Genomic DNA, 13632 nt, shown 5'->3' with positions numbered 1-13632 from the left:
GGTAGTTTTATTCAACACCCACAGATGCTTAGGGCCTTTAGCTGGTGCCAAGCCCCACCCAGCACTTGGGGAGGGGCTTACAGTGCTTGGGCATGAATGCACAGCAGGACTGGCCTAAGTTCAGAAAGAAATATTTGCCAAAGGAGCAAAAGAAGCACATAATTAAACAGTATAGAGTACACATGAAGCTTTGCAGAGCTGCCCTAGATTTTTTTTCTGGGGAAAATCCAACAAAATTCCCAGAAAGGTAAGAGAGATCTGATTCTTGATTGAAGGGTGTTGGTGGAGTGTCTGTGCATGTTGGTGGAGCTTTTGTGGCATGTGCTTTGCAGCAAGACTCTGAAAACTCTGGTGTGATCCTGGGACTCAGAAAACCAACTCACAGCCTTCGGACATTCCCTTCTTCTATTTCACACACAGGGCAGCACAGTGAAGCCTCCACTTACTGGTCTCTGGTGAGAATGAGGTTGGAGGGGAAGGAAGGCCTTGGGAGGCGAGGCCAGAAAATCATTCAGGGAGGAAGCGGCTTAGCAAGGGCTCTCTGTGCTGTAGGAACCCCAGGGAGGGGATTATACCAGCAGACAGTGCTGGGAGGGAGGTGGGGAGCGGGACAGTGGAGGCTTTGTCTGTGATGAGCCTGGAGAGGAGACAGTTCTGAGTGTGGGAGTGGTGAGTAGCGCTCAGCCTGTGTCTGCAAGGCTGTGGACTTTTGTTTGGTGGCATTGTTTCTTTTCTTTTCTTTTTTTATTGAAGTATAGACAGTTACAATGTGTCAATTTCTGGTATACAGCATAATGCCCTAGTCATACATATACGAATGTACATTTGTTTTCATATTCTTTTTCATTAGAGATTATTACAAGGTATTGAATGTAGTCCCCTGTGCTACGTGGTATTACTTCTTGATTGAATTAAAACTGCCCATTTTCAACTAAAAGTCCCAGTTTTTAATTCATTAGAATAAAGCATGAGAAAAAAAAAAAAAGAATAAAGCATGTTCTAGGCGGGGAGGGTATAGCCCAGTGGTAGGGTGTGTGCTCAGCATGCACGAGGTCCTGGGTTCAATCCCCAGCACCTCCACTGAAAATAAATAAATAAGTAAATAAATAAGCCTAACTACCTCCCCCACCAAAAAAGAAAAGAAAAAGAACAAAGCATGTTCTAAAGGTCAGAACTATGCAAAGGTGGAATTAGAGCTAAGATGATGATATTTTGGCAGATTCTGAAAGATCAGGCTGGTTTAATTTGGAAGTTTAAAGGTTTTGTCTCACCTTCTGTATTTGGTGGCCCTAGAAGACTAGAATATAAATATTTTCCTTACCTCCTGTGAAGGTTTGAATGAAACTTCTTCAAGGACTAGGGGGACCCAGTGTTTTGGTTGATTCAGTCTCTATGTCTAACCATAACTATCCGAATTAATTGTCAACATTTAACAACAGGGAGTTTCATATAAAACAGAAGTCCAAGGATCTCCAGGTAAGTGGGAAGACCTGGCAGCAGGGCATCTTCATTCCTATGCAGGAGCAGTGGGCTGGAGCTGATGCCCCGTGCCCTCTAGCTTGCCCCAGGCCTCCCCTGGTACTGGGCATTCCTTCCTTCATTCCTTCTGCCAGCCTCGATGTGTGATGCTTGGTTTGGGAAATGGAATTCGAGGAGGAGACAGGAGAGAAAAGAGGAATCTTACAAAGGGCAGATGAACTGAAGAGCAGGCTGAGGAAAGGGGAGCAGGGAGAAGGCTGGGAGTTGATCTCAGGAAGGTTACCCCAGGAGGAGGCAGGGGCTGTGCTCCCAAGAAGAGTCAGTAGCTGAACCTGGGAAAGGAAATTCTTGTTTCCTCGCCTGAGTTCATTCCCTGGTTCCTGACACAGAGCTCCCAAATCCCTGGGAGTTTCTTGGGTGCTAGGAGTACTTCTGTTCTAATGAGATGACTCTGGGTGGGCTGTGGACAGCCTCAGGATGGGGGCTAGTCGCCAGAAAGACCAAGCCATGATTAGAAGCTTGGAATTCTCAGTCTTGCCTCCCATCCTTCAGGAAGTGGGCAGGGATTGGAGACTGAGTTAATGATCCATCATCCTATGTGATGAAACCGCCATAAAAATCCCAGAAGTACAAGGTTTGGAGAGCTTCCTGGCTGGCACACCCTAATTCCACGGGGAAAGAAACTCTTGCACTCTGGATCCCCCTAGACCTTGCCCTGTGGATCTCTTCTTCTGGCTGTTCATCTGTATCCTTTATCCTTTCCTTCATTTTATAGTAAGCTGGGAAACGTGAGTGACAGTGAGTGTTTCTCTGAGTTTGGTGAGCCATTGTAGCCAACAATCAATTCCGAGGAGAGGGGTCATGGGAGCCTCTGATTTGCAGGCAAGTCAGATAGAACTTGTGGGTAACTTGGGGCCCGGTTACTGGCAACTGTGGTGATTTCCAGGGTTCAGCTGGACACTGTGGTTCAGGGACATACAGAGGAATTGAAGCAATATGGTTGAGATGATCAACCTTTGTTTCCCGGCTGGGAAGGAGGAGGAGATCTGGCGATGCCTGTGATATTTAAAGCACAGATATAATGGGATCAAGGGTGTGGCAGGTGGAAGGTAACTAGAAAGATATCTGAGGAGAACGTTTATGGTGATGGCAAAACTGTGTGTGTGTGGGTGCTGAATTCTGGCAGCTGGAGGATGGAGGAAGGTGGTTGTGTGAGGCCATCTAGGAAGAGAAAGATTAGGATTGTGGAGAGCACTCTCTTTCCCCCCGTTCTGATTCCTTTCCCACCATTTCACATATCTCGTCACATATCCTACGTGTATGCTGGGACTACAGCTATCCAGGGCTGTGGAAAGGTGCTTGACTAGTGCCCGGAACATGGGTTTTGGCCACAGCCCTTCTCCTTCTGTATGGACTCAGCTCAGAGAGAACGAAGCACCCTCGGCTGAGAGAAGAAACTTCTCTTCACACCTGGATTCTCTGGAGAAGCGATTAGGAACCAGAAGGAAGTCAGTCAGTGAAGGTTCCGCACAATTCAGAACTTCTGTTGGGTTCTTATCTAGCTTGTTGCCTGCCTGTTGCCTTTCCTGTTTGGGACCCTGTCGGAGAATGTTGAACCTGGGGGCTTCTCTCGCCAACATATGACATGTCCCCAGAAGCCCATCCTGGGCCTGACCGGGCACGCAGGAGAACCAGCTATGGTGAGCTGGTAAGTGCCCAGCAGCTCCTGGCGGGGAGGGGAGGCTCTGACTGGTAGCATTTGCAAATTCTGTGGTGTGAAGATTCCCATGGTGGTGGCTGATTTCAAGCTACCAATATGAAACCACTGACCCTGACTGTGAAGGTGGAAAAAGGTGTGCACGAGCTGGTTGACCCTGGCTCCAGCACACCGCTGAACTAGAAACTTCTCTGGCTTGGAGCCAGCTACAGGGGTCACCAAGGCCGTGGTAGGTTCAACTGATCACTTCTTGGTCCCGCGTCCTTTCAAATTAAACTCGCGCGCATGTCTCTCTTTTGTAATTCGCTCCCCTCACGAGACAAACTCTGCGGTAGCATTTAGCCTCCCCAACCTGCCCTCCTCCCTTGCTGCCCGCCAAACAAGTTCATAGGACATTTTTTGTTTAAAGATTTTTGTTTGTTTGTCTCAAGATATTTAAAAAGGAAAATTATAACATTTCCAGGAATTGCACAAAGTCGTCCTCATCTCGGGGGGCCCAGGAAGCCCTCTCAGCTCACTCTGGATGAGTGGTGGAACTGCCCCGATGGCCCGCAGGGCTGGCCGCCGGCTCCCTGCTGCGATGAGGGGGCTCCTGGCACTCTGGAGTGGCTCTGTCCGGGATGGCCCCCACCTGGCCTTTCTAGATGAGGGAGGAACTTCCCGGTAGCCTTGCTAGGCGCCATTGCTACTGTGCCCGCTGGGACTCAAACCCCGTCCGAGGGCTTGGCGCTGTAGGCTCGGCTGCCCTTTTCCCTCACCGTTCATGGCTGATCTCCAGGCTCCTGCCTAGGCTGGCCCCTGCCCTCAGGGAAACTTAGTTTTTTGACCTGCCTGCGAGCTAAATGTCAGAGGGCAGGCTGGGCAGGAGCAGCTGTGCAGAGCAGAGAGCGACAGGCAAATGTGAGGGTTCTCAGAGGTGGCTGCCCTGGCTCTGTTCTGTTTAGGAGTTGCCACAATAGAACACAGGCCCAGTTTCCAACTCTTCCCATGTTTCCAGAAAAGCCAGCACAAATCCAGACTTCTATGTGAAGTCTTCTAACTTGCAAATGTTGCATATAATGTATAGAAATTTTGCATGAGCCAAATCAAACGTCTCTGATTGGCTCTTGTCCTACAGGCTGCTGACCACACCACCCGGTTGTAAGCTCCTTCCTGGGCCTTTCTCACGTCGCCCTTCCAGAGCTCTTGTGCTTGTCTGCCCAGGACCTCTTCTGTCTTAATCGTCACATGTTGGAACTCATGTTGGGTCTTTATGCTGCTTCAGGGCTTTTGCTTTATCCAATTTTTCCCCCCTTAACAGAGGCACTGGGGATTGAGCCCAGGACCTCAAGACCGCTAAGCACTCACTCACCTCTACCCCACAGTTTCTAAGATTCTTGGTCTTTGCTGCGGGTGGGAAGTGTTCATTGGAAGCTCTGCCTCAGACTAGTCAAGACAGGAGAAAAACCTGTCTTCACCAAACCTGGGGCACAGGATGAAGTGATTGTTAAGTTCTCTGCCCAGAGGGGTCCTGGATGGTGGGCTGATGGGATGCCCACCTGGGAGAAGAAAAACACAGGGAGGGCAGGGCTGTGGCGGAGGACCCCGCACCCAGGGAGCTGAGCAGCTGCTGAGCAGGCCCTGGCTCCAAGTGCAGCTGCCTGGTGTGGTCACCGGGCTGGAGGAGCGGGGTCCCAGCAGAGTACAGGGGCCAGGACAGAGGGCAACCTTGAGCTCCCCCCCAGAAATGTGAGATCTCCCCACACTGCTCGGCTGGAACTGAGTTCCTATCTGTGGAATGCTAAGAGGCAGAGAGAGGCAGGACTTCAAAGCTCAGAAAGTGACAAATCCTGAAGGGTGTGTGCGTGCACGTATGCTCAGGTGGGGCTCGTGGGCCTGGCCAGGCCTGCATCTGAAATACCCTTCCGCAAACCCAGACAATCACTTGAAGGATAGTACCTTCAAACCAATAGGACAGTCACAGGACGTCACTGGCATCTACTGTCCCAGCTTGGGGTACAAAGTAAGGCTACATTTCTTTTTAAAAAGCATATTAAATGACTGACCCCTACCCCCATGATATCCTGAGCTTCCTTCTCCCCTGAAAACTCTCAAACAGGGTTTCACTAACTGTTGAACCAGCTCAGGAGCCAATCTCGTGAGCCCTCCAAGTACAGCTGATGGCGGTATCACCGACCGCTGCCAGATGCCCAGGACTCCCGCCCCCTTCCTCTGGGCCATGGGCGTCCTGGGGGTGGAGTGTGTTCACACAGGATGACCAGATGGGTTTGCAACCAAGTCTGTGGCCCTGATGGGGCAGTGGTCCAGCTGATCAGTCACGGAGGGGTGAAGGTGGGGTGAGAGCTGTGAAGGCAAGTCCTTATAGGTCCCCAGGAGGGATCACCGCAGGTAGTGGGAGCAGATGGAGGCTGATGCTCGCTAAGTGATTCAGCTCCCAAGTGGCTCCCAGAAGCCCTGAACACTGTCCCTCTCAGGGGAGTCTCCCAAGACTCTCCCGCCTCCTGCCCACCTCTGTGCTTCCCAAGAAAGCAGCCCTCACCTTTGTTGGGCAATTTCCCCTGCTACACCCATAGTCACCCTCCTCGGCCTCCCCTCTCCCCAGCCAGCCCTCAGACCTCCACTTAGTCTGGTGGGAGGCCCATTTCTTCTCGGTATTCTTCCCTCTTTCACAAGACTTCCCAGAGCCCACAAAACCCAGCCAGAAAGATTAGCATCTGAAAAACTGGTTCTTCCTTCCCTGGGGGCTGGTAGGTCTCTATCCTCATACTTCTGGGGGATTAGTGGGGGAGGCTGGCATTCCATTCTTTGAGTGCTGTGAAAAAATTAAGTTTCATATTAAACCGGGCTAACCATGGATTCCCTCCTCCAAGCCAGGCTATCCTGGAGCACCTGGCTCTGGGGTTCTGCTCTAGGCGCTGTCTCTTAAGACAGAGAAAGAACCCATTGGGAGGTTCCCTTCCTTCCTGCTTCTGTGGTTCCTGGCCTTCAGTGGGGCAGGGGACCTCGAGAGATGTGGCCTCCTCTCCTGTCCATAGCTGGGCACGGGGTACTGGACACACAGCCTCGCCACCGTGCCTTGGTGGCCCTGTCAGCGAAGCACAATGTTGTTGCAGCTCTGTAACAGAGAAAGTCTCATGCCTGACCTGGTGCCCTCTGCTACGTTCAGCTGTCCCGGTTCCCAACACTTTGGATCTCAGCACTTCACTCCCTGCCCCCACCTCTGGCAACTGCACCTCCAGAATTACCAGCTGTTTTAGTGCATGCACAGGTGTGCACACACGCACACAGGCACATGCATGCACATACATACACACTTTGCTTGCCCACCCATTCACATTTACACATACACTCACACTCACGTATCCATGCACACATATGTACTCACACACACTCATGTACACAGATGCGTGTAAACACACTCAGAAACACACATATGGGTGTATGTTTACACATAAACATTCACACACATGCATGGCTACTCATATATACTTGTACTCATGTATATATGATATACACACAGGTGCACACACACTCTCACCAACATACACAGATGAAGGCACGCTCACATGCACGCGTACAGAGACAAATGCAGATGCATGCACACACAGCGTAATGCAGTATTCACATACGTGCATGCTCACTCACGGACTCACAGAAATACCACACATGTACACGTGTGCACACACTCTCACACACATGCACACACTCACCTGTTCACATTTTACGTTATTGAGAGTTATTGCCCCGTGCATTGCTCATCATGTTTAGAGTTTTGCTTCTCTTTTAAAATGTAAATATTCCAACAAAGAGTCACAATGTAAGCAGTTATTTTACTTCTTAAATTAAGTAAGACCCTAAAAGTAGGTTTTGATGAAAAGAGGAACAAACTTGAGTCTGAGATTATGGAAGAAAATTACTCTGGATGTGCAATTTTGCCAGGTATCCCTTCCCTGAAGGGACATGGCTGGACCAGGCAGACTGACTTCTTCATAGGTGAAGCCCAGAGAACCCTCAGACTGAGTCTGGAGGTGCCTTCAAAGAGCCTTTGGTCTAAGTCCCTCATCTCATAGAGGAGGAAACTCAAGTTCACTGAGGTTAATCAGCCTCATTCATTGTATTTCTAAAACACATCTTAATCCACTTCCCTCACCTGTCATCCACTTACGTGCACCTTCCTTAGACCAATGTATATGGTCAAAGGAATGAGGAGTTATGACTAAGGCTGGTCAAGTGCCTGCCCCGGTGCCAGGGGTGTGATTGGTCCCCGTCTCCTATAGGATCAGATGAATCGTGGAAGGGCTGTCTGCCAAGTTAGCATAGTTCCATTACCAGAAAACAGGCAGGAAGGAATGCTAGACAGACAAAAAACAACTGATGTCCATGACAGACAAAAAAACAATTGATCTCAAAAAAACAAACAAACAAAAAACAACAAAAATTGATGTCCATGGCTGTATTTTAGCAATAGCCCAGAAGTTTCTGCCCCAGAGATGAATAGAAATAAACAAAGAAGTCAGTCATGATGGGCAGGTGTGGCTGAGGTGGCATGTCCCCACGGTGAAGATTGGGTTTTGGGAGAGAAGGGTTGAATGGAGACAAAGAGGAAAGAGGAGTAAAATCAGCTCTCTGCTGAGGCTCATTTAGAAATGCTGTGGTTCAGAGGTTTTCACTCTGGGGTTCTTCAGGAAAGTGGGAAGGTTTGTGGGACGTTCACAAATGGCTGAGGACAGGGTGACTTTATGGAAGTAATTTTTTTTTTTCACATTTTAGATATGGGTGAGGGGGATATTATTCCTGGGGCTTGACTTCAGTACTTTTCCTTTTGTTACATTTATCCTTACCTGTTATTGTGGATTTATTTTTTCCTGAGAACAATAAGGCACTTTAGAGGGAATCAACGGCCAAGTGGCCGAGTGCTTCTCCTCATCAAATTTGTTTCATATGTATTCCTGAATCAGCTAATGTGCAATTAGAGACAATTAGCTACAACTCTATTACATCCATCCCCAGTCCTTTACACTTTTACTTACTTATTATTGTTATGATTTCAGAGGGTCTTTTTTCTGATCCTAAAATGGACACTAATAATATCCCACTATCAAATTTTGCCCTATTGTTAAAACTTTATCAATTTCTTGATTGAACTATCATTCTTTTATAAAATATAAAGTTTTCAAAATTCAAGTTTGAAAACTCTGGCCATAAGTCAGTGATAAAAGAAATCTCTTCCACTTTGTGCTTTCTCCAGGACCTCTTGCCGTGGCCTAGCACTTGCCCCATCACACTTTTATACACTTCAGTGCCCGAGTTTGTAATAACACGGGGACAGTAAATCCCAGTGTTGGAACCTTGGGATCTGGTCTGGAGTCAGGAGTTCCCAGATACAAATCCCAGGTTTTCCTCAGCTTCCTCATCTGTGAAATGGGAATGATCAGAGTACCAACTTCATAGGGGGATTGTGTGATTTGTACACCCATAAACTAAGGCCATCAGTATCATCTAAGAAGGAAAGGAGGTGAGGCAAATAATGTGTTTACACAATGCCTGGAAAATTGTAATTTTATATATAGCTACCACTTTTTTCACAATACTTGTACTGTAGTAGGCTTGAATCACTCTAGAGAAGACTTATGGGCCAATTCATCTTGGTTTCATTCATGCATACAGCTGCATGACTCTGCATGTCACCTTGAACATTGCTTCTCCCCTATAGTAACTTTAGACACCATTAGCTGAGAAGGAAAAAGTCTTGCATTAAAATCTATTGTACATGTGCTTGTAAAGATTCTTTGAGGTCAATGTAAATCACTGCTATCTGGAAGCTGACAGCCCTCAGCTTCTGGCTCTCTTCCTTCCCCGTCCCCTTCTGCACTTGGCTAGACTGCCAAGCCCTGGAAGTGATGCAGGAAAACAGACGTGGAGCATGAGAAGGGCTGTGTCCCAGGTCTTGGTTGAGCCCCTGGGATGTCTCCCACCAAGCATGGGTCCTTGGCTTCGCACAGGGAAGAATTCAAGAGCGAGCCACAGTTGAGTAAAGGTAGGTTTATTCAGAGAGATACATTGAAAGGCAAGAGAAAGGCCAAGAGGTGTGGGGGTTGGGTGATCAGATTAAAGGTAGGTACATACTCCATAGACAGAGTGTGGGCCGTCTCCGAAGAGGGAGAGAGAGGGGCGGCCACGAGGTGTCGTGTTGCTGGTTTTTATGTGCTTGGTGGCTTCATGTGCTAATAAGTGGAAGGACCAGTCTAAGGGGAAGGGGCTGGGATTCCCAGGAAGTTGGCCGTTTCCCACCCTTCGACCTTTTGTGGCTAGCCTTGGGACTGCCATGGTGCCTGTGGGCATGTTATTCACCTTGTTAATACATTACAGTGGGCATATAATGAAGTTCAAGATCTGCTAGAAGCTAAATCTCTCATCATCCTGAGCCTCAAGGCCTACTGGGGGTTGAATCTTCCACCATTTTGATGTTAACTGCGGTGGCATTCCTTGAGTGGCTGTGCCCTGCCCCCTTCCTGTCTCAGAAGCACAAGGCTGAGGGCATGAAAGGAGGTGAGTGAATTGCCCACAGCTGGAGCCCTGCTGCATCCTGCCTGGGAGGATGGGCCATCCTTTGGTAGCCCACCTGTTACTTAGCCACCTCCATATCAGATCGTGGTATCAGTATCACACTGCTTGTGTTCCAGTAAATATCATTTTATTGAACAATGGCCCCAAAGCACAGAGTAGTGATACTGGCAATTTGGATATGCCCAAGAGAATTGCCAAAGAGATAGTGCCTCCTTTAAGTGAAAAGGTGAAAGTTCTCAACTTGATAAGGAAAGAAAAAAAATCATAGGCTGACATTGCTCAGATCTATGGTAAGAATGAATCTTGTATCTATGAAATTATGAAGAAGGAAAAAGGAATTTGTGCTAGTTTGCTGTTGTACCTCAAACTGCGCCAACGTATGGCCACAGTGCATGGCAAGTGCTTAAAGATGGAAAAGGCATTAAATTTGTACAGTAGATATTTTGAGACAGACCACATTCACGTAACTTTTATTACAGTATGTTAATTTACTGTTCTAGCTTATTGTTAGGTATTGTTGTTAATCTCTTATTGCACCTAATTTATAAATTAAACTTTATCATGGATGTATGTATAGGAAGACACATACGCAGGGTTCAGTGCTACCTGAGGTTCCAGGCATCTACTGGGGGTCTTGAAATGTACCCCCCCACGGAGAAGGGGGACTACCCTTTATTACCCGTGACTGTTTTTGTGCTACAATTGTGAAGGAAAAGCTGGGCTGGTCTAACAAGATAACACAAGTCTAGGAATGTGAAGGAGAGGCTGGGCTGGTCTAACAAGATAACTCACAAATCTAAGTATCGGAATACTGATCTAAGTTCTGCTGGACTAACTTGTAAATCTAGGTTAATTAGTGTTGGTTTGCTGTTCATGTTTTTTTGCTAGCCAGCTGGGTTTTCAAAGATACATATCTGGCTTTGGAATGTTGGTTTGCTGCCTCCCTGCCTCCACTTTTGTGATAATGATGCTGCTAAAGCTGATCCATGCCTATTGGCCGAATACCCCAAGCTTGTACTTTACCCTATAAAACCTCATGCACACGTCTTGGAGGTGCTCAGAGCTTCGGAGCAGAAGCCCCTCTGAGCCCGCTGGCGTAATACATCTCAGTACTCCAACCCTCCGAGTGCTGCTTGTTTCTTGGCTGGCCTGTCACTTCCGTAACACAATGTCACAGCTGAGTAGTTGTCACAGAGACTGTATGCCCTACAAACCTAAAATATTTATTATCTGGTTCTTTTAAGATGAAGTTTGCTGACCTCTGCCCTGTTCAAATAGCGGAATTGACTAGGTAGAGTTGTGTAAAGATGTTAAAGAAAAAAATAAAGACCAGTTTGTTCCTGCTCCACAGTTCCTTTACCTCAAGGAAAAGATTTAAGTAGTTTTATTAAGGATTTGAGATTAAGACATCAATGGGAAAACTTTCTCTTTTTTTAAAAACATTTTTTATTGAGTTATAGTCATTTTACAATGTTGTGTCAAATTCTAGTGTAGAGAACAATTTTTCAGTTATATGTGAACATCCATATATTCATTGTCACATTTTTTTTGGCTGTGATCTGGTTTCTTATTGTCAGATAATTAAACAGTTTGGTAAGATTCAGATCAGAGTACTGAAAGGTTTTTGAGAGTTAAAGACAAATGGAATGAATTTCTGCTATTCAGAATGGCTGTAGCCTTGGAAGAACCTGGCTGAGAAGGAATAGAAGTAAATGAAAACTTTTCAAAGTCTTTTGCTTAGGGAATTTTAATTTCTTCTGAGCAATAAATTAAACAAGACCTAAGAAATAAACATTTATCACAAACACAAGATTAATACATTTTCCAGCCCACTTAATTTTTTAACAATCATATGGTTTGCAATGATACTGAATTATTTTATTTTATTAATTAATTATTTATATTAATATTAAATAATTTAAATTAATATTAAAATTAATTATTTTAATTCAGTATCAATGCAAACCATATTTTTGTTTTCCCTAGAAACACCTTATTATAATAGTATTTTAAGATCAATGAAACAGATTATGCCAGTCAGTTTCATCCTTGTAATGCAACTGACAAAGGACTCCTGGTAATGTAACTGACAGCATCTGCTGTTTCCTTGTGTTTGTTTTTAGTTTGCTTTAGGCTACTTTGATTTTACAAAACACCTACATTCGTACCCCTTTTTGCTAACTGAAAGAAATCAGAAGGGAATTTTCACTTTTATGAAAAAAGTTGAAAAGCAAAAATAACATTCAGTGTTTGCTTCGCAGGGAGCATTTCAGAGGCAGTGGGTACCCCAGCGGGCACCCAGGGCAGCAGTGAGAGTGGCGCCACCAACTCCTTTCCAGGGAACTGCACTCAGCATCTCGGCATTAAGCAGCCACAGCTTTAAGCTGTGTCTGTGAGCATCTGTGCTTTATCTCAGTTCATTAGCAAGATGTGTTCTTAGGTAATTGTTTCCTCGCTTTACGCTATTTCATCGTAAGAAAGCTCTTCATAGGGACACTCTACTTTAGGATATTGGGGGAAACTTGTACCTTTTGAGGAACCACCAAATTGTTTTCCATAGCAACTGCACCATTTTATATTCTGACCAAAAATGTAGGAGGGCTCCCATTTCTCCACAATCTTGCCAACACTTGTTAATTTCCATTAAAAAATTATAGTCATCTCAGTGAGTATAAAGTGTTGTTTTGTTATGATTTCCTTAAGCACCAAAGATGTTGAACATCTTTTAATATGCTTGTTGGCAATTTGTGTATCTTCTTTGGAGAAATGTCTATTCAAGCCCTTTACTAATTTTTAAATTGTGGAGTTTTTTGGTTGAGTTTTAAGAATTTCTTTATATATCCTGGATACTAAACCCTTATCAAATACATGATTTGCAATCATTTTCTCTCATTCTGTAGGTTACCTTTTCACTTTCTTGATAGTGTCCCTTGATCCACATAAGTTTAAAATTTTCATGAAGTCTTAAATGCTGCAACTTTGCTGAATTCATTTATTAACTCTAGTTTTTTTGGTGGATTCTTTGGGATTATCTATTAATCTCTAAATTCACCTTGACTTGTCTAAAGTTCTGTTATGGGTTGAATTGTGTCCCCCGACAAAAGGTATGTTGAAGTCCTAACCCCTAGTACCTCATAATGTGACTTTATTTGGAAATAGGGTCTTTGTAGAGGTAATCAAGTTAAAAGGAGTCATTAAGGTGGGCCCTACCAATATGACTGGTGTCCTTACAAAAAGGTGAAATCTGGACAGAGGCAAAACAATTCAAAGACACACAAGAGAATGCCATGTGAAGATGGAGGATTGGAGTTATGCATCTACAAGCCATGAAGATAGGCTACCAAAAGCCAGGAGAGAGGCATGGAGCAGTTTCTTCCCTAGTGCCTGCAGAGGGAGCATGGCCTTGCTGATACCTTGATTTTGGATTTCTAATCTTCAAAACTGTGAGACAATGAGTTTGTTATTTTAAGTCACCCAGCGTGTGGACTTTGTTGTGGCAGCCCTAATGCTATGGTCTGAACATTTGTGTCCCCCCAGAATTCATATGTTGAAATCCTAATGCCCCATGGGATGATATTAGTAGGTGAGGCCTCTGGGAGGTATTTAAGGTGTAGCCCTCACTAATGGGATTAGTGTCCTCGTAAAAGAGGATCCACAGGGGTCTCTAGCTCCTTCCACCATGTAAGGACACAGTGAGAAGGTGCCAGACAGAAACCAATAAGCAGGCCCTCACCAGAAGGTGACTATGCCAGCATCTTGTTCTTGGACCTTCCATTTTAACTCATTTTAACTATGGGCAATAAATTTCTGTTGTTTATAAGCTACCTAGTCTGTGGTATTTAGTTATAGCAGCCCAAAAGGATTAAGAC

Source organism: Camelus ferus, chromosome 21 (genome assembly GCF_009834535.1).
Source record: "Camelus ferus isolate YT-003-E chromosome 21, BCGSAC_Cfer_1.0, whole genome shotgun sequence".
Lineage (NCBI taxonomy): Eukaryota > Metazoa > Chordata > Mammalia > Artiodactyla > Camelidae > Camelus > Camelus ferus.
Note: the sequence above shows the minus strand (reverse complement) of the source record.